The following is a 23,040-nucleotide window of genomic DNA, read 5'->3' as shown; positions in this document are numbered from 1 at the left end:
TTTTAAAATAAATCAGAATAATCAAGCAAGGAAAAAAAGGAATGGTCACTGAGATGGGATTAACAAAAAGCCAGGTAATTTATATACATGCTGGAACAAGCAAAATTCAACTATTATGTGAAAATAGTAGAGCCCATTTTCCTGTCGTGCCCAATGAAAGTGCATAAAAACAGACACACAGAGAAATTTTTTAAGCTTAGGATTTTGCTTCTAGTTTTGCTCTTCTTTCCTCTTTTCCCCCGAAACTTTAGAGGGGTGAAAAGATGTGGAAACCTGGCACTTTATTTAGTTATTTTTTAACATCTTTATTGGAGTATAATTGCTTTACAGTGTTGTGTTAGTTTCTGCTGTATAACAAAGTGAATCAGCTATATGTATACAAATATCCCCATATCCACTCCCTCTTGCATCTCCCTCCCACCCTCCCTATCCCACCCCTCTAGGTGGTCACAAAGCACCGAGCTGATCTCCCTGTGCTATGCGGCTGCTTCCCACTAGCTAGCTGTTTTACATTTGGTAGTGTATATATGTCCATGCCACTCTCTCACTTCGTCCCAGCTTACCCTTCCCCCTCCCCATGTCCTCAAGTCCATTCTCTATGTCTGCGTCTTTATTCCTGTCCTGCCCCTAGGTTTTTCAGAACCATTTTTTTTAGATTCCATATATATGTGTTAGCATACGGTATTCGTTTTTCTCTTTCTGACTTACTTCACTCTGTATGACAGACTCTAGGTCCATCCACCTCACTACAAATAACTCAGTTTCATTCCTTTTTATGGCTGGGTAATATTCCATTGCATATATGTACCACATCTTTATTCATTAATCTGTCAATGGACCCTTAGGTTGCTTCCATGTCCTAAACCTGGCACTTTAAAAGACTGGAGAAATTTCATGGTTTTTCCTTTCATGAATTCTTTGGCAAGGGGGAGATAGCAAGTAAAAGAGTCTAAGATTACGTACCTAGATAATATTTGTACATTTTAATCCAAGAATTTTCTCACTTTTTTTCTTTTTGCCCTGTAGCCTTCCACCCACAGGCTTCACTGCCTTGAAGGGAGTGCAAATAGAGCCTGGATTTCAAAATTAATTGTTAAAGTTATAATAAAAGCATTACGGTCTGAAAGCTGGAGTATTTGTTATTTGCAAAAGCCAGCTGCTTTACTGAAAAGATGCATGTCTTTTTTTTTTCTTTTCTTTCTTAAAAGGTTGACTTTGCATATGAAGATACGGGGAATAGACCACGGACCACAAAGTTAAGAATGATAGCATATATTCTACTAGGAAAAAAAAAAAAAAAAAAAAGCCTTCTCACCATATGCAGACAAATTCCCGGACTGGAGGGAGGGAGAATTCAGAGAGAAAAGGTGAGAAGGGAACTTGTGAAAACCAATGAGGGTGGGGCTGAGCGGGGAGGAGGAAGTGTTGGCTCTGCCTGGACCTTTGGGAGAAGACAGCCCACTAGTGCCCAGCGTGGATTGGCCTTTATAAGAGAAGAAATGAGCCTAGAGAAGGCCTTTTATAGTAATTAACTATACGACTGGTAATTAACTATACGACTCCCTCCTCCTCCCCCAACACACACACACACACACACACACACCCCTTGTCTCTCACAGACCTTAGAGGAATCCAAAAAGTTCCATAAGGAGAGAGAAAGAGAGGAATGCTGAAGTGCCCCCGGCCACCATGGTCCACATGAGGCTGAAGGGGTGGACCGTTCAGGTCCAAAAGGAGGAAGGCATCAGCTAGTTCTTAACAGGCCCGTGAGATCCAGGTGGAGCCAAATCAACAGGGGAGAGCCCTCAAGCTCTCATGCAAAGACCAGTATGTGCTGGGAGAAGAGACAGTTTGCTCCCGGGGGATCCCACAGGGAAGAAGGCCCAGAAGGAAAGAAGCACAGAGACCATGTTAGAATGATACCTAAGCCTCTCCTCCCACCACTGCCCCCATCAGAGGAGAACAGAGATCTAATCAGCTGAGAACAATCCACTGCCACTCCCAAAACTGAGGTTTAGGCCACAAGTGACTGAATTCTCTTAATATCACGAGATTAGGTTTTCCCCTCCAAGTGGAAACAAATTTATTAAAACTGCTGCTACATGTGTCTGAAGAAATCCAATACAAATTCCATTGGCAGGCTGGCCTTTCTGGAAAATGGCTTCCCCAAGGAGCAACCTGAAGGGGATGGCCCTGCTCCCCTTCTAGAAACGGATTCTAGAAGCCCCAGAGGATCAAGGAAACACTTGGGAGGAAGGTCTGCATGTGGAGTACAGAGGTTTGTGTAGAGCGAATGCTCTAGTCAATGTCATGGCCAAGGTTATGGCTTGACTTGTGAGCATTATAGTGAAGGGAAAATTTTTACATAAAGCAATGAATGAGGTCACAAATCAGTCAAATCACAGTGGTGATAAGATGTGTGTCCTGAAAGTCGAAGATGAGGATGTTTTAAGAAGGGGATAGTCCCCTGTGTCAGAAGCTGTTGTGAAAATTAATAAAGAGAAACTTCATTTAAACTGGAGTGGGGAGGCCAGAAGGGAGAGCTCTCATGCCCTACCACTCAGGGTCAATGGTAGACCCAACAGGAAGAGAGGTACCTTTGCATCTCCAACAGGAAGAAGGCCACTACTTTACTACCCAGCAAGAGGATGAATTTCTCCTCGCCCAGCAACAGCCTAGCCAATGAGAGGCTGTCACAGTCAGCCAATGAAAAACCAGTACACTTCAAACTCCCAGTTTCCTCCAATGGACTCTTTGTTTATAATAGCCCCTCCCAACTCCGTCTCCTCTTCTATGAAATAGCCCTCTTCTCCTTTAGTCTCTGGACTTGCCTGTTGTTTCCCTGGGTTTGCATGTTCTGAATTGCAATTCTTTGCTGTTCCCGAGTAAACCCATTTTGCTGGGAAAGTAACTGGCTGTTTTATTGTTTTAGGTAAAGAGTGTGGAGAGATCAAGTAAGAGGAATACTGGTATTAATGGATTTTGAGACTGGAACCATTGGCTAGCTTAGCAAAAGTAGTTTTGGTGGTGGGATAGAGGTAGACTCAAATAGTGGAGTAACTTCAGAAGATATTTGGCTGTGAAGGAGAGAAGAGAGAGGAAGCTGGAGAGAGTCATGGGGTCCAGGCAGCTTTTAAATTTAAGATGGGAGTAGCTTAAGCATGTGTACCTGCTGATTGGGAGGAGTTAAAAGGGGGCAGGTTTGAGGATACTGAAGAAAAGGGGGGTAAAGGAAAATTTGTGAAGAAGTCAGAGGGGCTGGGATCCAACACGCAGAAGGAGAGGTTAACCTCAGGTAGACGGAGAGACACTTCCTCCATTTTAAAAGGAAAAAAAAAAGGTTTGTAAGTTTGGAGGTGGGAAGTTGAGATGGAGTCTGTGTGATGGAGTAGAGAATGCTTGAAATGGACATTTTAGAGAACAGGGGAGCAAGCTGCTTGGATAAACAGAGTTTAAGTTCTGGACAGTTTTTAAAAAATTATAAATTATACATGCACACAACAATGAAATGTTTAAAGAGAATTGAAAGGCATGAAATGAAAGTGAAAGTCTCCCTCTCTTCTCAGCCTGGTCCCTCTCTACAGATATCATCATTAATGTCAGTTTCTGTTTCTGTTTCTTTGGGTGGCTATTTTCATAACTCCAAATTATATTACTTTGTTTTTTTGGGTATTTTTGGCCGCGCTGCGTGGTATATGGGATCTTAGTTCCCCGACCAGGGATCGAAACCACACCCCCTACATTGGAAGTGTCAAGTCTTAACCACCAAGGATGTCCCTATGCTTATGTTTTTATTTCTTGATTTTTCAGTGTTAAGCATTTTATTTCACTTCTGAATGTGAAAGATGGTAAATCCGTATCACTTACACTACCCCTTCCCTCTCCCAATTTTTGTTATATGTTTAGTGTTCTTCTGTTGGTCACCTGCCGTAAGTTTAAATATTTAATCTTTAATTTCTTAATCTATCAACTTTAGACAGTTAGCTCTTGATTCCCACGTCGTGTAAGAAAATTCTGGGGCAGAGACGATATGGCAGGTATTTGGACATTCAAAAAAATCTGGCTTTAAGAGAAAATCTAACCCCTAGTGGTGAACGGGGAGCGGGTGGAGAATTCTAAAGCGTTCCTACTTACCTGCAGGGTTTGTGCCATTTTGTTTTTACATTAAGCCTTAACGTTAATAAATGTTAATAAATGTGTTTGCTGCTGTGAGAATTAAATAGGATGGTGAAGTTATATCTTTCATGGGGGTTAGTTTCTAAAAATCAGCATATAAAATGAAAGTCAGATAAGATATGATAACACTCTACCTTCTTTTCCTGTAGCAAGCAATAGGATCAATTTTAGAAAGGCCCCTTGGGCATCTACTGAGGTGAAGAAGTAGGGAACCATGGGCTTTCTCTACAGGTTCACAAATTCTAGTTTGATTAATTTCAGTTGCAAGTGACAAATAAATTATCATTTAAAATGGCTTCTGCTTAAAAATAAAAGAGAAAGGGAATTTATTGGCTATATTACTGATAATCCAGGAAGCAGACTTTGGGGATCCAGGTACTCAAACAATATATTCAGGAATCCTGTTTCTCTTCATCTCTAGACTTTGCTTTCTCTGCGTTAGCCTCAATCTCAGATAAGCTCTTCTTACATAATGGCAAGATGGTTTCCAGCAGCCCATAGCATATACATACTGCATATCTCAGCAACTGCTTTGAAAAGAGAGCTTATCTTTCCTGATAGTTTCTGTCATTGTCCTGAGGTTCTGTTGGGAATCCATTGGTTCTGTTGAGTCACGTATTTATCTCTCAAATAAACAGTGTAGCCAGGGATATGAAATATTCTGATTGTACAGGTCTGAGTCATGCATCCCCCCTAAGAATAATAAAACATCTGAGTAGGGTCAATATCACGTAAGAGAAATAACAGAATCAGTAAATAAAGAATTTACACTCAAAAAAGTGGGAGTAACAGCCATATGCACAGTAGGATCACCAAATGCCAGAAAAGATTTTAAAGAAAGGATGATAGTAATGAGTTTCAAATGGCACAAGATAATTCTCCTGTGGGAAGCCCTCTTATCAGATGACTTCCTTTCCTCCACATCTTAGCCAAAGTGATAAAATCTTGTTATAACAATTATTATATTTCCTTACATAATATTATATAGATCCTTCCTGAAAACAATTCCATCTTTTTAGTCTTCATGTTCCTCCAAATACCAATAAGATGAAGTTATTACTATCTGTACTTTCCCATCCTTTTGTGAAAGTTTCGCTTATGCTTATCCCTAGATTTAAATCTAGGAGTGAGATACAGGTAGAGATCAGACAAGAGTTGGTACTTGAAGAAGCACAGTTCAAGTTCCCATAAAATAATAAACTTGATCCTCGCTCTTCAGAATCACGGACAGTTAGCCCTGGAAGGGGACCTTAAGATTGTGTTTATTTTATAGATGAGGCAACTGAGGGTCAGAGTGGTTAAGTGATTGCCCAAGGTCAAACAACTGGTTAATGGAAAAGCAAGAATGAGAAACCAAGGAAAATAGTCAGTCTATTGACTTGTGGTCTAGGACGCTGTCCTGTGTCACATATTGCTCCTTGGTGAAGTGGAATAAATTTTGACTAACTCACAAGGTGTAGTGGCTGCAAAAGAAAAAGGAACTGAACCAACCCTTGTTCAGTCCAGGCACTAAGATCTGACAGCAGTAATCCACTTAATTATTGGGCAATTTGAAAACTAGAACAGGAAGCATTGAAACGTGTGTTTCATTGTGCCCAGGGCTCCAATGCATGAATGTGTGATTGCCTTGAAACTGGGGGCAGGAGAGGAAGTAGAAAGTTACATTCCTGGAGGGATTGAGGGAGCCAAAGGAGAGGACAGAACATCGCCTAACTTAGTGGTTAAGAACAACCGTTTGGGAGTCAGAGATTCCTGGGGTTGAATTCTGGCTCCATTATATATCACCACTGCGGCCTTGGGCAAATTGTTTAACCTCTGCAAGTTTTTTAAGATTTTTTTGATGTGGACCTTTTTTTTTTTTTTTAAGTCTTTATTGAATTTGTTACAATACTGCTTCTGTTTTATGTTTTGGTTTTTTGGCCCTGAGGCATGTGGGAATTTAGCTCCCCGACCAGGGATTGAACCCACACCCCCCTGCAGTGGAAGGCGAAGTTTTAACCACTGGATGCCAGGGAAGTCCCTGTTTTCTTAATTTTATTTTTTATTTTTATTTATTTATTTTTTTTTTTAAAGTTTTATTTTTTCAAGTTTATTTATTTATTTATTTATGTTTGGCTGTGTCGGGTCTTCGTTTCTGTGCGAGGGCTTTCTCCAGTTGCGGCAAGCGGGGGCAACTCTTCATCGCGGTGCGCAGGCCTCTCACTATCGCGGCCTCTCTTGTTGCGGAGCACAGACTCCAGACGCGCAGGCTCAGTAGTTGTGGCTCACCGGCCCAGTTGCTCCGTGGCATGTGGGATCCTCCCAGACCAGGGCGCGAACCCGTGTCCCCTGCATTGGCAGGCAGATTCTCAACCACTGCGCCACCAGGGAAGCCCTGTTTTCTTAATTTTAAAACAGGAATAATGGTACCTATGAATTGTAAGGAATAAATGAGATAACATTTATAAAGAGAGTAAGTCAGTACCTGGTCCATAGCTTACATTCAATAAATGAACTTTAGAGACAGATTTTAGGTTTTACTTGGTAATGATGGTTGTAATAACTGGTTTTTTGGCTTACGCCAATAATATCTTTGCAAATGAACCGAGTTCACTGGAGACAAACCTCAGTCCACAAACTCAAGGTGTGCAAAAAAATGTAAGTATTTTTCTATGATTGAATGAATCCGTTTTCTATTTTAAGGACCTATTCCTCCAAGTAGTAGGAGCTTAATTCCAGTCCATTTAGGATTTGGGGTACACTTTCAAGGGAGATTACGTGGTGTTGCGGCACAGGGGCTGGAGGTGGGAAGTCAAGGTGAGAAGTTCCCAGGCATCCTTCGAAGTATCCATCTTTCCTATCGGTTTCTGGTCCACGTATGCCCATGTAAGTCATCCTCCCCTTCCGTATGGCAAGGCCTCTTTAGGTCAGAGGACTCTCCTTTCTAGATTCATGCCTCTCTCAGGCATGGGAGACATTCCATTGCTTGTCGGACCACGCTGGGGGCTGCTGGTTCTCTACGAGGCTACCTCAGGTCCACCTGCCCGGACGCGTCGTGCGGTCACTTCTAGTCTACTCCTGCACGCCTTGCTGCGAGGGAGGGCTGCTCTGGATATCTTGCAGCTTCCCTGGGTTCTGCTGGGAATGGAGTATTGTTGCAGGAAGGGGGACCCCTTCCAGGGCTTGAGAGCGGGCTCTTGTCTAACACTCGGAAATGAATTGTCCAAGGAGACACACGTGCTGACAAAGCTGGAGACTTTATTGGGAAGGGCCGCGGGGGTGGAGAGCAGGAGGGTAAGGGAACCCAGGAGAACTGCTCTGCCACATGGCTCGCAGTCGCCGGTTTTATGGTGATGGGTTAGTTTCCAGGTTGTCTCTGGCCAATCATTCTGACTCAGGGTCCTTTCTGGTGGCGCATGCATCGCTCAGCCGAGATGGATTCCAGCAAGAAGGATTCTGGGAGGTTGGTAGGACATAGGGACTGGCTTCTCCTTTCGACCTTTCCCGAATTCTTCCAGTTGGTGGTGGCTTGTTAGTTCCGTGTTCCTTACCAGGAACTCCTGTCGTAACGTTACTCATGCAAATGGTTACTGTGGTGCCTGGCCAGGGTGGGCGGTTTCAGTCAGTGTTTCCCCTAACAGTATGGTTCACCTTGCTCAAGGACCCTCAAGGCCTACTGGGGTTTTCATCATCCTTCCCTTCTCTCCCTGTTCTGCCTTGAGGGTAAGAGTAGGCAGGACATGGGGCCCCTTCTTGGGGGAACATACCAACAGCCTAATTTTCTTGGTTCCCTCCCCTTCAAGTGCTCCTTTCCTGTGAAGAATTTCTTATCTGGATATCGGGTAGCCTGGTTCTTTATCTATCCTTGAAACCTTGTTGTTATTCTGCACTACCTGGATTTTTTTTTTTAACATCTTTATTGGAGTATAATTGCTTTACAATAGTGTGTTAGTTTCTGCTTTATAACAAAGTGAATCAGTTATACATATACATATGTTCCCATATCTCTTCTAGAAACAATAAATGCTGGAGAGGGTGTGGAGAAAAGGGAACCCTCTTGCACTGTTGGTGGGAATGTAAATTGATACAGCCACTATGGAGAACAGTATGGAGGTTCCTTAAGAAACTAAAAATAGAACTACCATATGACCCAGCAATCCCACTACTGGGCATATACCCTGAGAAAACCATAATTCAAAAAGAGTCATGTACCAAAATGTTCATTGCAGCTCTATTTACAATAGCCAGGACATGGAAGCAACCTAAGTGTCCATCAACAGATGAATGGATAAAGAAGATGTGGCACATATATACAATGGAATATTACTCACCCATAAAAAGAAACGAAATTGAGTTATTTGTAGTGAGGTGGATGGACCTAGAGTCTGTCATACAGAGTGAAGTAAGTCAGAAAGAGAAAAACAAATACCTGGATTTTTTACCTGTGAAAGTTAAGACTTAGCCTCTTTTGCCTTCTACATTGTGCTGCATCTTGCAAAAGGCAGGGACCACAGCTGCCCCTCATCTCAAACTGGCCAAATGGTTATAAAAGTCAGAGCCACCTCTGGAACTCCTGAGGAAAATGGGGAAAGGAAGCATCTTTAGCTGTATCTACCAAGACCCTCTGCAGATATTAATGTTAGAGACTAATTTCTATTATGTAATAAGCAATTTCTTTAACCTCATTGAGTAAGTAGAGTAGGCTTGTGAAAATTTTGCATAAGGAAATTATTCTCATAAGTAACATCTGGGTCGATGGAGTCATTCCTTCATTCTGGCAAGTACCTATTAACTCCCTACCAAGGGTCACACCAATGAGACCAATGTTATAAAATATAATGGGGGAAAAATAAAGCCGAGGGGCAGAAAAGTGTTCAGCAAGTGGTCTGAACAGAAAAAACGTGCTGAAAGCCTTTGATGGGCTACCAAAGGCAACACTGAAAAATCCCATCTTCTCCTCTTCCCTTCTATGCAAGTGTTGGTTGAATAAGGATGAGTTTTTAAAAACCTCCGTTAATTTTAAGGAAGGAAACAAAGTAAGTGTTTTTCTTCTCACCAGGGAAGGCAATTTTGATGTCAAACACCTCATTGATAGCAGTAATACCATGTAGTTAATTTTGAAGATGGGAACAAAAGAAGTGTTTTCATTTTCACTAGGGAAGGCAGTCTTAAACACCTCATTGAGGGGAGTACTGCCAGGCTCCTTTGGGACTTGATAATAGCTCCTCTTGACAAGACAACACTGATGGCAGGGTGAAACCTACCAACATTTAGACAAGTTTTCACCTCCACCTACCAGCAAAGGCACATTTTTCTCTATTTCCTGAAAGGAGTGTTGGAGTGCAGTGCAATCCAATTATTTTTACAATGTCAAGTCCTATGGAGATGAATTCAGGAGCTTACTCCATTGATTTCAGTGGGGCTTGGTGTGGTGAAACTGATTCTGCGGGACTTTGATACGGAGTGAAGAGAGTGGGGGAATTTTTTTTCACATTTATTTATTTTTCCAAGCTAGAGCTTGAGAGGATCAGAATGCTCCTTTTTTCACTGCCTTATGGAACTAGAACTAGTAAACAGGAAGGGAAGAGAACGTAGTTCTATTACCTCCATAGCCATGAATTTGCTCTATTTTGTGCGGGAAATCTGATTCCATTTTTCGGTAAACACGTGACTGGAATCGGACATTAGTTGAAGGCTTCAGCTTAGAGTTACAAGAGGAGCTTGAAGCGTTGGACTGTCTGGCAGCTCGAAGTAGATATATCATTGCCTCCGTGGCTCTGGACCTACTGTTGCTTTTGGTTGTTTTGGAAGACAGGGATCATAATACTCTAGTTATTGGTTCCGAGAGAGGAGATGTAACAGACCCATTTAAAAAAAATTGGGGAATTACTTCAATTCTCTTATGACATCATGGAATTCTATTACTGGCAGACTCTATGGTTGATGCTGTTTCCTCATTTTTAGGAACTTTGGGAACGATTAGGAAACAGGCTCAAAGAGGCCCTTGAGCACTTGATTTCCAGGCCAGGCTTCTTTCTACCAGCCCTGGTTTCAAGAAGAGAAGAAGTTAGCCTCTCGCCACATGAAGTCCCTGAGTCAGACACAAAGAAACCATCACTTCCAAGGAACCCGTTGATTTATAGTGAACCTCACGTGGGGGCTATGCAGTGCCTGAAAAGGTGAGGAGAAACTGGAGACCTACACACAACACAATGCAAAGAGCCTTGGGAGGGCTTCCCTGGTGGCGCCGTGGTTAAGCATCCGCCTGCCAATGCAGGGCACACGGGTTCGAGCCCTGGTCCTGGAAGATCCCACATGCCGCGGAGCAACTAAGCCCGTGTGCCACAACTAGTGAGCCTGCACTCTAGAGCCCGCGAGCCACAACTACTGAGCCCACGTGCCACAGCTACTGAAGCCCGCGTGCCTAGAGCCCGTGCTCCACAACAAGAGAAGCCACCGCAATGAGAAGCCCACGCACCACAACGAAGAGTAGCCCCCACTCGCTGCAACTAGAGAAAGCCCGCGCGCAGCAACGAGGACCCAACGCAGCCAAAAATAAATAAATAAAAATTTTTAAAAAGAGCCTTGGTAACCGCAGAGCAGCATGTCTGTTTGGAGTGGCAGTGGCCACCTAACATGTGATTCCCTTCCCGGCTCCCAGCGGCCTGGCATGGAAAACACCCTCACCCCCGAGATTCCAGAACGGTGCCCACATGGCCCAGTGGGGAGAGTGGAGTGGCGCCTGGGAGCTCTGCTGTAGCCCTTCCTTTGGGGGACTTTTCCATTTACGAACTTAATTTCATCCTTGCCAAGGTATTCTTGAGCCTTTCCTGTAAGCAAGACATAGGTTCCGAATGTACTAAGGGAAATTTTTTATAAAGGAAACATGGTCAAGCAATAAGATAATGTTGCCTAAGGGTTCTGTACTGAAATCTTCCAAAAACAAAAGCACTCTAGGAATATAAAGCATGTCATTCTATTTATTTTGTTGCAGAATAAAACATATAATAGTGCATCCGCTTTGACCATGTCAGGCCATTTTTCTCTGGGTGCAGTGATCTCTCTCCCAATACAGCCGAGAACGAGCTTCAGTAACTTCAAATGTGAATATAATTTTTCTGTGAACTCTCACGTTACGGTTTCTAGAACCCACTCCCGAATGTTTCAGTTTCCTCTGGGGTAGCCAGACTTTCATCCCTTCTTTGTGCTTGCCGGGCTCTCAGGGATCCAGGGAAGTTGCTGATTGCTCCAGGCTTCAGTTCTTTATGCACTTCAGTCAGTCCACTTGGCACTCCACTTGCTGCTTCCTTTGAAGCCTGGTGGATTCCTGGCTGGCAGCCAGTGCCAGGGCCCTAGCGTGTAAGAAGCCTGAAGCAGGAGTGTAGAGGAATCACGTCACCCAGTGAAGCACCCTCCAAAGCGCAGGTTGGGGCTCACCCCATCTCTCCTGGTCTTCCTCACTATTCTGGATTCAGCTGGCTGGAAGGGCAGTGGGGGGAGAGCTATGTACTCCTAGGGGATTGCACTCAAATCTGCTGACTGTGTCCTGAGCCCACCGAGGAGTTAAGAAAGCCTCAAGCCTGCTCCTGAAGGCTGAGAAAGCCACTGTTCCTAGTCTAGACCCCACAGGGCCCTTTGTCTTAAGACTGGAGAATTCCTTCTCCTTGGGGGTCCCACTCCACAGCCCAGCCCTGCACTTTTTCTCTTCTGCCTGTGGAAACCCAGGGGCAGTCTTCACTCCCAGGCTTCAGGGCACAGCAAAGGGTAAGGAAGCTTTGGCCAAAATTGCCTCTGACCTCCTAGGGGAATTCTTCTAAGAACAAAGGCTACCAATATCTTTAGATTGTCCATGAGACACTCATCTTGGAGCTGCTGTGATAATGGACATGGGAGAAGGCTTTCATGGAAAGTGACTAATTTGTAGCATCTAACGACAAAGAATAAAGAAAGAAAAGCCAAAGCTCTTTTTCTTCATCTGGAATTTGGAGAGATTGGGCCCAAGACCCCTGAGGTCCTTCTCTAAGGTCGTAGGATTCTAGGTCTAGCTCTGTTGGTGGAAGGGAGGTCTATTTGGTGTGGGAGGGTGGTAAAGGAATTGGCTTTGAGTGGTCATTGAACTCACCGTCTTAGTCTAAATGACCTTTGATAAGTGTCAGATGGGCTTGTGTATGCATTAGAAGGGAGTTTTTCATATAAATACATAGAAATTCTGAAATGAGTTTCCTCAAGCCTCCCAGATTTTATTTCAATAATGTCAATTACAAACCTTCCCCAGATATCCCTACACATAATTCATCATTTTCTTTTTTTCACTCTTTTTTTTAAAAATTTTTGGCTGTGTTGGGTCTTCGTTGCTGCACGTGGGCTTTCTCTAGTTGCGGCGAGCAGGGGCTACTCTTCGTTGTGGTACGCGGGTTTCTCTTGTGGTGGAGCACGGACTGTAGGTGCTTGGGCTTCAGTAGTTGTGGCACACTGGCTTAGTAGTTGAGGCTGGCGGGCTCTAGAGCGCAGGCTCAGTAGTTGTGGCGCACGGGCTTAGTTGCTCCGTGGCATGTGGGATCTTCCAGGACCAGGGCTCGAACCCGTGTCCCCTGCATTGGCAGGTGGATTCTTAACCACTGTGCCACCAGGGAAGCCCTTCACTCTATTTTTTAAATTAAAATACAGTTGCTGTACAATATTATATGTTACAGATGTACAATATAGTGATTCACAATTTTTGAAGATTATATTTCATTTATAGTTATTATAAAATATTGGCTATATTCCCTGTGTTGTACAATATATCCCTGTAGCTTATTTTATAGTCTGTACCTCTTAATCCCCTGCCCCTATATTTCCCCTCCCCCCTTCCCTCTCCCCACTGGTAACCATTAATTTGTTCTCTATATCTCTGAGTCTGTTTCTTTTTTGTTATATTCACTACTTTGTTGTATTTTTTAGATTCCACATATAAGTGACATAATACAGTATTTGTTTTTCTCTGTCTGACTTATTTCACTTAGCAAATACCCTCCAAGTCCACCCATGTTGTTGCAAATAGCAAAATTAAATTTATTTTTATGCTGAGTAGTATTCCATTGTGTGGAATCACAGCTTCTTTATCCATTCATCTGTTGGACACTTAGGTTGCTTCCATATCTTGGCAATTGTAAATAATGCTACTGTGAACATTGGGGTGCATGTATCTTTTCAAATTAACACTTTTGTTTTTTTCAGATATATACCTAGGAGTGGAATTGCTGGGTCTTATGGTAGTTCTATTTTTAGTTTTTTGAGGAGCCTCCATACTGTTCTCCACAGTGGCTGTATCAATTTACATTCCCACCAACAGTGCAAGAGGGTTCCCTTTTCTCCACACCCTCTCCAGCATTTGTTATTTGTGGTCTTCTCGGTAAAAGCCATTCTGACAGGTGTGAAGCGATATCTCATTGTGGTTTTGATTTGCATTTCCCTGATAATTAGCGATGTTGAGCATCTTTTCATGTGTCTGCTGGCCATCTGCATGTCCTCTTTGGAAAAATGTCTATTCAGGTCTTCTGCCCATTTTTCAATCAGATTGTTTGTTTTTTTGATGTTGAGTTGTATAAGCTGTTTATATATTTTGGGTATTAATGCCTTATCGGTCATATCACTTACAAATATTTTGTCAATTCATCATTTTCTTAAAGACTCTTAGGGGACTTCCCTGGTGGCGCAGTGGTTAAGAATCCACCTGCCAATGCAGGGGACACGGGTTCAAGCCCTGGTCCGGGAAGATCCCACATGCCGCAGAGCAACTAAGCCCGTGCGCCACAGCTACTGAGCCTGCGCTCCAGAGCCCATGAGCCACAACTACTGAAGCCCATGCACCTAGAGCCCGTGCTCTGCCACAAGAGAAGCCACTGCAATGAGAAGCCCCCGCAATGAAGAGTAGCCCCCGCTCACCGCAACTAGAGAAAGCCCAAGCGCAGCAACGAAGACCCAATGCAGCCAAAAATAAATTAAATTAAATAAATAAATTTATTAAAAAAAAAGACTCAGTCACCATCATGAATATTAGTCATTGCTCACTGGCACATTAGTGGACTGTACAGGTGGCTCCACTGAGGTGGCCTTCCACCCACTGTCTGTGATGGGTGTGACCTTGTGCTTAGCAGTGGGGTCACAAAGATGGTCGAGGCACTGTCTCTGCTCTCAAGGAGCTTACTATACAGCATGGAAGCAAGAACATACATTTTTTAAATGTATACAAAATACTTATAAATACCAAATGGATACTCCAGGTGCTTTAGGAGTCCAAAGGTGACAGAGATACTAGGGTGCCTTGGAGAGAGGGTCTAGATCTGGACTTTGAAGGGAAGTGCAGTCTTGGAGCAGAGCAAGGGGAGGCAGTGAGCAGAGGCTCAGAGTGAGGAAGCCAGTGGGGATGTGACGGGGATGATGAGTGGCCCTACCACAAACCTGCCCTTAGACCTCGAGCGAGTTACTTACCCTTCCCGAGCCCCGCTTCCCTCCTGCGTACCACCTCACAGGGCTGTCGTGAGGATAAGATGAGATAGTCCACACGCATCTCGTGGTATAGTGCCCAGCGCTTTATGAATGTTCGATAAATATTTCTACTGTTAATAATACAGACTTTCGCAGGTGAAGGGTTGATAAATAACAGTGCCATGTTTATCTGGCCCTTCTGATCTCAGGATTTCGAAGACTGTTAGACACATACCTACCAGCAGATAAGATTTTTCTCTATCTTCTACATAGGACATTGGAGGCTAAGTCAACAGGCAGTAGTAGAACCAAGAATACAATCTAGGTCACATGCTTTAGAGCTGAGAAGGGATGTCACAGATGCATTAATGTGGTGGTTTTCAAACTTGAGTGTGCGTAAAAATCACACGAGAAGATTTCTCAAAACGCACATCCCTGAGCAGCACCCAAAGAAGATTCTGGCTTAGAAAACCTGGCCATGGGCTCTGGATTCTGAGTTTTAAACTAGGCTTTCTGGAGGTACGTCTACCACACTTTGAGAAATACTGGTCTAGTGAAGAGTCAGAACAAAGTTGGGCCTTCTATTTGGGGCTTGGCCCCTGCTTGACCAAGAGTGGCGTCTCCAGGCCTTTTATCCAGTGACAAAATATACATAATTTATACCACAAAAGTTTGCCTTTTTTTTTTTTTTGGCTGCCCGGGGTCTTATTTGCAGCATGCAGGATCTTTTGTCGCAGCATGTGGGCTCTTAGTTGCGGCATGCAGGATCTTTGGTTGCAACATGTGGGCTCTTAGTTGCAGCATGCAGGATCTTTAGTTGCGGCATGTGGGATTTAGTTCCCTGACCAGGGATCGAACACAGGCCCCCTGCATTGGGAGCACGGAGTCTTAACTACTGGACCACCAGGGAAATCCCCCCAATTTTGTCTTCTGTGGGGGGGAAGGCGTGCCAGAATTCAGACTCAAGCGTCTTAGGCCAACTCAAGTTTATTAATGAAGCACAACTGATGTCTCCTTAGGGTGAAGCTGGTCCCTGTGGGGCAAGACAGGAAGTAACCTTTCAGCTGCTCCTGCGGGGATCCCTGATCCTGGGTCACGTTGTAAAACAGCGGTCCCCAACCTTTTTGGCACCAGGGACCGGTTTCATGGAAGACAATTTTTCCACGGACCGGGGCAGGGGTGGGATGATGGTCCAGGCGGTGACGCGAGCGGTGGGGAGCAGCCGATGACGCTTCGCTCGCTCCCCTGCCGCTCACCTCCTGCTGGGAAGCCCGGTTCCTAACAGGCGGGGACCCATGTTGTGAAAGGCTTGGAATGGGGGTTGCGGGGCCTGAGCCCGCCTCTTCCAGCTGCCGGCGGCTCCTGGCGTCCGTGGGCATCACTCCCATTGCAGCCTCCATTTTCACCTCACTTCTCCTCCTCTGCGTATCTCGAATCTCTGCCTATTGCTCCTAAAATTGCATAACTATCATTGTGGCTTTTAAAATATACATTGTAATCTGTGATACCATAAGTCTAAAAAGGAAAAGTCTATACTCTTATTTTTCAAAAATGTCTTCCGGGTGAACTTGAGAATCTTGAATTTGTCTCATTTTTGTCAAGGTCCATTATCATCACCAACACCCACTACCCCGTCACCTCATCTGAGATGTTGAGTAAAAGCCAGTACATGTAGAAATTAATTTGGGAAGAACGGCCATATCCCAATGTTGCGTCTTCTCATCCAGAAAGATGATATGTCTTTTTATTTGGATTAGATCTTCATTTACATTTCAGCCTTCTCTTTCCTCCCACCCTCGGACAGGTGTAGGGAGGGGATCAAAAAAATGGTGCTCAGCCCGGTCAAGGCAGCACTGCATCCCCTTTTGCTGTGGGTAAAGGGTGAACCAGCATGACCGTCCTTCTGCTTGGGGAGGCTTCCCTGATGCTCAGTTCCTGACCACCCTTGCTCATCAGGCCCATTCTCTCCCAAGGCCAAGGATGGAAGGATCTCCCCACCCTCGTCCACCCTAGAACTTTAGCCAAAGAGGGCATTCGGGGTGCACTGCAAAGGGAACGGTGCATATGAAACTTTGGCTTGGGATCCATTCATTCCATTTTTCACTCTTGCTTCATATACTTTTGCTAGTATTTTATTTAGAATGTGTGCATCCATTGTAAGTGATATTGGTCGTGTGTGTGCACTTGGCAAGATATTTGTCAGGTGTGGGTGCCAGGGTGATGCTGACTTCAAGAAATGAACTAGAAAGCTTTCTTCTTGTCCTGTGCGTTGGAGCAAGCATAAAGCAGGGACTCTTAGTAATAACCACCTGAGCTGGCCTCAGGGAACTTTGTGCAAAAACAGCGGAGAAAACGAGCAATTAGAAGTACTGCTTGGGGGTGGTCTTTTGGACCGGCAGGCAGATCATTCTGTTTCCAGATGTTTGCTGTACGGAACAGATTGTGTCTCTACCTTCCCAGCTGGTTTAGAGAGTAAACTGACCTCACAGCATGCTTGTCAGAATTTCACAGAATCCTCCAGTCTGTGTCTGGGCACTCCTCTCCGCCCCACCCCCCACCCCCGCGCTGTGGCACTCAGCGCTGTGCTCTGCAACACAGAGGAGCGCGGAGGGGTGGATGGACCCCAGGCCTCACAGCCCTTGGAATCGTTTCACGTGCCAAGGCCGAGGGGAGTGAGTGGGATTCTGATCCAGAGCAGCAGCGTCCGCATGTATGGAGGGCAAGTTGTGTTGTACAAGGGCAGGGTTTCCTTGTTGGCCTTAAAAATGATGTTCGCAGTTGATCTTTAAAAAAAAAGGCTATAAGACGCAGGGAGATTGAACTGTGAGTCTAATTTTCTTGATCTTTGTAGAAGAGGAGGCTTTGCTGGAAAGGTTTTCTCACCAGCAGGTGGACGGGCTGCTGCAGTCAGTAGCTCCATTTTGAAGCGGACGGAAAGTAATAAAAACCTCACCCTGTTTTATAGTTAGTTCCACCCATGCCTGCTGGAGGGACGAGGTGCTGTGTGCTGGGGGGGTGAGGAGAATGAATGGAGGGAAGAGTGGGAACCCCGGGCGACCTGTTAGGGACACTGGTCGCTCTCTTTTCCACTAGAACCTGATTTTATATATATTTATGAAATAATTATATATTTTATATAAAATATATGTATTATGTATTATACAAAATGTGAAAAATACATCTGAAAAAGAGAGGATGTGCCATTTCATTTAATGACCACTGTTCATTTCAATATATGGACATTTAAACTAAGTTACATAAAAGTCTTTCCTTCTAAATTTCACCTCTGGGTTTACGAATGAAATGCCATTCTGACATGGTTCTAAATGACCAGATGAAGATTTAAAATCAGATTCTAATGTGGCTGGAATAATACTGACATAGAAATAATTGCTTTTTGACAGCTGGTCCCACAGGTTTGTGGTTAGACCTAAAAATTCCAGGCCAGCAAGCTGTGCCTAGGAGCCCCCCTCCCTGGATCTCCGTGAAGAATAACCTGCTTCTCTGAGATTCCACCTTCCCTGAAGCTTAGAGATGCTCACAGCAAAGGGAACTGAGAAAGGAGTAGAGGTGCAAGTAGGCAAATGCGGTGTCCTGGAAGCCCAGGGAAGACAACTTCCAAGGAAGACAGAAAGAACTGGGTCTGATGCTGATGGTGGGTCAAGGAGAATGAGGCCTGAGGACTGACCGTCGGGTGTAACAGTGGGGAGGTCACTGATGACCCTGAGTAGACCAGATGAACGTATGAACATAACCGAATGCAGACAGGCAGAGGAAAGGGGCAGGTCACATGCTACCACGTCCCTGGCTGCTGTCCTAGACTTGTCAATCACAGCATTCCCCGTGCCCACTGTTCTCTTCCAAAACACAGCTCTACCTATGCAGACCCAGGCTAGTCCTCGCACATGGTGGTCTTATTCAGCACCATATGACAGGCTAACCATTGGCCTGGTGGGGGGAGCCTGACACAGAAGGCCCTGCCAATGCCTATCACATTCCCCTTCTGAAATATGCGAGGTAGGCTGATCTCCGTAGAATCTGAAGCTGAGAGACTGCACAAGGGGAGGTTGTGAGGTAGGAAGGCCCTGCTGGACCACTAGTGGGCTGAAGTTTCAAAATAGGCGGAACACGTGATCATGGAGCTGAATTTATAGAAACGCATAGAAAACGGCATGCAGATCAGAGTGCAGGGGCTGCCTGGTGGCAGGAGGGGAAGGGAGGCGCCCCCCAGCAGAAGCAGGGATGGGGAACGTGGCTCAGTCACGTCTCGGTGGGCACTAGAGTCAAACCCACAAAGCACCGCCCTGTTCCGAACCTCCCACCAGCCCGGTGCCCCCCCTGAGCCCTGCCCTTCCATCTCCTCGAGGCTCTTCCCCCATCGCTGTGAAGGTCTGCACGTGAAGCCCCCTACCTGAGCTCACTTGAGTGCAATGAAGTAAACCAACAACACAGTGGGCACTATTTTACTAAGTCAGAGTGTGATCTCAGCAAGATGTGCTCAGAGGGTCCTGAATTAAAGCAAAAGAACAGAAACAAAATAGGAAATGGGAATGATAGACCAGGCATCGGGATGTATTCAGAGCGTGGTAACAAAACAAGGGTCTTTCCAGGAGTCTAACAGGAAAGGGGTGGGTCTCTCACTGACTTCTGCCTTCCTGGGCTTGACCGAGCCCGTGATGAAGTGAGGACAACATGAGGAAGGCCAGACTTTCATAGTGATGAAAGTTTTGTTGTGTTGGAGAGACCGAGGTAGGCGGCGTCCTTAAGCTGGGAGCACTGAGTGAGCTGGCCCCTTGCATTCCTGAGGCTCAGTAGCTGGGTCATATGCGTTTGCTAAAGATATCCCAAGGTCACTAGACCTTTGACTGAGGTGGTTATTTTTGTTGAGTTCAGTGGTCCAGTTTGTCTTTTGCACATTGAATGTACAAAACTCAAAATTTGTTATGGTTCTGGGCACTGGGGTCAACTATGAGCTAGACCATTAAGGGATCAGGAAATCTCCCAACTAAACCGTCTTGGGAAGGCTCTCCGGGATCTCTGCTTTAGGACACCAAGGAAGAAGTTTCCAGACCTATTCCTGAACCATGGACATTAAAAAAGTATTCATCAGAGTCTAGATGATTTCAATCAGATTAACTGTAGCCTCTTGATTTTCATTTTGTAGACTGAGTTTTAGACTTATTACAGTGATATTTATTGAGCAACTACTTTGGGCCAGGCTCCATCTCAGTGCGGGAATGCCACGTGAGTCAACAGTAACGCTATTCCTGTCGTGAGGGGGGCTGATGACTCAGCCCCTCACAGTACAATCGGAGGTGCTAGCATGCTCTGCAGTAAAAACAGCCCAGAATTATTCTGGCTTACAGCCTATTGACTTTACCACTTCCTTAGTACAACGAGAATTTTATTGCCAATTTACCTAGCAGGTTAAATGAATATTTGTGAGGTTCACAGAGGCTGATGGCGAAATTCCTAGATGTGTCTTGTCAATGCTGGATCATTTCCTAGTCAACTGTGGTCTCTCAGTAGTGACCAAAAATACTTAGCATTTTCCTCTTTCATGGAAGCCATGGGAACCATGATTCTCACGAAGGAGACCTTTCAGAAGGGTGGGGACTGCTGGGGGGAGAGGGAGAGGAGAGGAGAGGAAGTGGGGGAGACAGAGATGGGCAGAGAGATGCAGAGGGATGAGTCCACCGCCATCCCTCACAGTGCGTGGCAGGAGGCTGGAGGGGACGGGAGAGGTGGCTCAACCCGCCGTGGCCCCGTGGAGAAAGGCACGTGTGAGCGCAGAAAGTTGCGTGGTCTCCGAGTTCCCGCCACTGCCTGCGCATCAGGCTGGGGTGCAGCTATTTGGTGACCTGGCACTTTCGGGAATTGACATTTCCCTGCACACGGTGTTACCCGAAACAGAAAGACCTCTTCAGAGAGTTTCTTTTCAGAATGTGTCCACTGAATATCTGTGACCTCTTTTGGCTCCTCCTGCCTCCCAACGTAGGTGAGACACCTAAGGATGTAACTGAACTGCCCCCCGTGGAGAAGCCAGCAGGGAGCCACGCTGAGCCGGAGCCCGGGAGTGCCTCTGGGTCCTGACCCAACTCAGTTCTCTTCCACTTGAGCAAAAAAGAAAGTCAGCAGGGAGGGCTTCCCAGGAGCAGTCACTTAAACACCACTCTGTTTGAATTGATTTATCTCTCTATGGACTGAAAAAATAGAAACGCACAAATAGCTACCCTCTGCTCCCCAGAGCCCATATCCAGACCAGCAGGGCTCCTATGTGGATAAAACAAAAGAAATGTGTGAATGAGCCACACCCAAAGCAATACTACAGTATTCGCGACAATAATTATGTTGTCCTGAATCCAGCCTCTAGCATCAAGGACAGTCATTACCATTGCGTTGCTGTTCTCCCTGTTGTTCCCCCCCCCCCCTTTGCCACCCCGAGTTTTGGGTCTCTTGCCCCAGGTTGGAGATTGTGGGAGATATTTCTTTAGAGGCAGAGGACACAATTTGAAGTCTTTGGAAGGGAAGAGGTGGAAGGTGGCAGAGTGACAAGAGACTTGGAGAAATTCCCTCTGGGCTGGCAATGGAATAGAGATTTGAGTGGATTCTGTGAGTAACAGAGATGCAAGCACTGCCCCATCACCCCCACCCCAACCCCCTTGGGGAAGAGGAAGGAACTCAGAGTACTTGGCTGTGAGGTCTAGGGGAGGGGAAAAAAAACCAAAAACCCTTTTCCCCTACCCTCTTAGATTCAGTGACTTGGGCCCGTGAATTAAGCTGACAAAAGACAGGTTAACAGGAGAAAATGCATACAGCTGAAAAACTATTTCCAATTTTACGTGCCCAAGGCTTCACAGAAAAGAAGTAAAAAACCCAAAGAAGTGGTTAGATTTGGGGGGCTTATATACCATTTTAACAAAGGGAGATAAATTGTGAGGTGACTAGACAAAAGAAAGGGATTTGGGCTGTGAGGGATAATAAGTTGTGGGAAGCTGAACTAGGAAAGAAATGGAAGATAAGGGTTTTTTAGTAAGGTTGTTATGCAAACTCATCATGGTGCTGGCCCTCTGTCTCCTGTGATAAAGGTTGCTCTCTTCATCCTGGTACAGGAGAGGGGGGACACTTATGCCACCATCACAAAGGGAAATCTACGCCCTGCTTTTGGGCAGTTAAGAGGAGGGCAGAGGACTCTTCCTGCGTTTGTTGATCCTCAACTTCCTTCTGCTCAAAACAGAGTGTCATATTTTGGGGTGGCATATTCTGAACCCTTCAGAGGAGTCCCTAAGGAGGCCAGACCCTACATTCAGAGGGCTGAATGACAGTCTTTAGGGACCAGGCTGGCTTGGGCACAAAGTGCATCTTGGCGGTGACCCCTGATGGACAAAGGCTGGAGGCCCAACTTTGGTTTTTTGGACACTACAGATATGCCAGTGATTCTCGTGTGACCCTAGAGATGGGAGGAGACCCAAACATGACTGAGATTGAATTTCTCACCACACAGGCAAGTTGACTTAGTATGACTCAGAAACTTCAAAATGTGGCTTTTTTTTTTTTTTACTACTTGTTTTAGAGTAAAATTCATAACCATTAGCTATATATTATCTCATTAAAACTCACAATAATCCTACGAAGTTGGTATTACTGTCATCACCATTTTGCAAGGGACATCAAACCTTAAAGGGGTAAATAACTCAATTACTCACAGCTATTCAGGTGGTGCTGGGAACCACCTAGAAGGGATTGCCCCCCTCCATCCTACTTTGTATAATAATTGGTTATGGACTCTTCAGTTTTGAATTTGGCTAAGCCTTTATTTTGAGGTGGTTTCTCCTGAATTCCTTTACGAGAAATTGAATTCATTTTATAGCACTCACTGTATAGATCCAGTTGGTCACCGCACCTAGAAGGCAAGGTGCCTTGGTGGAGAACAGAGACGCTGTTTCCCCTACAGGAGGGCACAGAAAGACACTCAAGTGTCACCCACTACACGCCCCCAAACCCACTTGCTCTCAACCACGCAAGGAAGGGAAATTCTGGCTCAATGTTATTAAAAAACAAAACCTTAAGGAAAAAAAGAAAAGTCAAAGAAACATGTATAAGAGAGTTCTTTGTAACAGTTTGGTAACCCGAACAGAAAAACCTTTGATAAGATCTCTGGGAGAGCGAAAGTAATTCTCCTCTCTCACTCTCTGAGTACGGATGGCTGCGGGTCAACCCTGAAACAAGATGACCGATTCCACCAGCATCAATGAGGCCCTAATCCTGGAGGAAGGAAGTGGGGTCCGGTTTCCACTGCTGCTATAAAAAAAATCAGGGCTTTGTTTCTCAGGATTGCTTTTCCAGTAGTTGTGACACATGACGGTTTGCTTTGGCAGGAAAAACGCCTTCGGAACTCAAAGGGCTGTTTTAGCC

At 45.1% G+C, this 23,040-nt stretch overlaps 1 long non-coding RNA gene across 1 annotated transcript; it reads left to right on the top strand.

The window, feature by feature from the left end:
- Positions 1-1,210: 1,210 nt before the first annotated feature.
- LOC132356647 (uncharacterized) lies at positions 1,211-10,353 on the top strand. Its single transcript, XR_009499946.1, has 3 exons — positions 1,211-1,367; positions 2,141-2,278; positions 10,120-10,353. It is a non-coding gene; the product is annotated as an uncharacterized LOC132356647 (long non-coding RNA).
- Positions 10,354-23,040: the final 12,687 nt, after the last annotated feature.

This window comes from Balaenoptera ricei, chromosome 21, assembly GCF_028023285.1.
Source record: "Balaenoptera ricei isolate mBalRic1 chromosome 21, mBalRic1.hap2, whole genome shotgun sequence".
Classification (NCBI taxonomy): Eukaryota; Metazoa; Chordata; class Mammalia; order Artiodactyla; family Balaenopteridae; genus Balaenoptera; species Balaenoptera ricei.
Note: the sequence above shows the minus strand (reverse complement) of the source record. Positions and strands in the feature narration are given on the sequence as shown.